The sequence below is a fragment of the Condylura cristata genome, unplaced genomic scaffold (assembly GCF_000260355.1).
Source record: "Condylura cristata isolate star-nosed mole 26May11 unplaced genomic scaffold, ConCri1.0 scaffold00063, whole genome shotgun sequence".
Classification (NCBI taxonomy): domain Eukaryota; kingdom Metazoa; phylum Chordata; class Mammalia; order Eulipotyphla; family Talpidae; genus Condylura; species Condylura cristata.
This window is the reverse complement of record NW_004567164.1, coordinates 219,700-221,215: the sequence shown is the minus strand read 5'-3', so window position 1 is coordinate 221,215 and position 1,516 is coordinate 219,700.

Genomic DNA, 1,516 nt, shown 5'->3' with positions numbered 1-1,516 from the left:
CGTAGGCCATAAGGTGGGGTGTTTTGTCGTGGCGTGTATCAGGCAGGGATAGTTGAGTCTCAGGCAGCCCCAAGAAGTGGCCATGAACTCAGGCCGAGTCTGACCTAGTTGTTAGAAAGCCGGAACCGGCATTTTCCCCACTAGGTCGCCCACAGTCCGTCTCTAGGAACGCCCCCAATATGTACGTTAGATAAAACGTTTTCCCCACTTATTAAACCCCGAGGCTAAAAATCCCTCCAGGGTAACGATACAGAATCCATCATGACAGCAAGAGGTCACAGGGAGCCCTAAAATGCTGCTGCATCAAAGCTGCTTTACAGGAACCTCCACCCTTCTCTCAGGGAGCAGCGGCCTGGGGCTGCCTCCCTGGCCGCATGAGCGGGAGTGAGTTCTCGCTTGGAGCCTGCAAGCATGTAAATAGATTATTTGGGTCTGGTTAGGCAGAAACTGTTCAAGGAGGGAAGGGAAGGGAAAGAAAAAGTATCAGCAAAGAGCCAAGAAAAGTCAGAAGCGGGGTGGGGGGCAGTAGGAAGAGGGGGCTCCGTTTAAGGTGGGAAGACCTGCAACATGACCAAGCTTCTCAGCTCTGCCCTTGCTGTACCACTTTGGGAAAACTGCTATTTAGTCGCATGACAACCGCAAGCACAAGCCCTGGGTCGCTTCACAACGCTGCCTCGCAAATCATTACCTTGTCATTTGCGTAGAGTTAGAAAAAAGCAGAGACTTATTTGAGCAAAACTAGACGAAGCATGACACGATTTTTTAGCCATTTGAGGGTACAGAATATTTGGGGGTTTATTGGAAAAAAAAAAAAAGCTTGGACAGCTCAGACAAGATCACAAAACTCAACGCGACCTCCTGTCGCGCGCGAGTGAGATCGAGGGGTTAGACAGACGCGGTACCGCCCTTACCCCCTACCCTAGTTTGTGGGAGCTGAAGGGGGAAGGAGGCGTTTCTGGGAGCTGCGCTGCTGCGTTGCTGCCACAAGATGGCAGGAGAGGACAGTTTTTGCAAGCCCGCTGCTGTCCGTGATTCCTCCGACCTCCAGCGCCAAGAGACTTATCCCGGACAGTGAACAAAGAATAAAAGGAGGTGGAGGGTTAAGGGCGGGGGGGAGTTGGAGGGGGGTGGCCGAAGGCCGCCGTGTTCAGGGGCTGAATGAAGTCAGGAGCCTTTTCTGCACCCAGCAGGTTCCTGGAGGGTGGCTCTGTCGCCAACCCCCCAATCTTAAAGCCGGGGCGCACAGAATAGCGAAAGAAAAGCTTATATGGAGAAGTGACAAGGACACGCTTTGGACGGTGACCCGGGGTCACGACGGCCTGTCGGCTGTGGCAGTCCTAGATAAAAACAACCGCACCTTGAAGGGCAGTGACAACAGAGAAAGGAAAAAGGGATTAAAAAACCCGGAGGGGGCGTTGCGATTTTCTTGTTCAAAGAAAAGATATTTCTGCCACCAAGATTTGCGGAGAGAGGTCGTGACTGGCTGGCAGCGGATGTTAACGCATTTAGTGCAGGA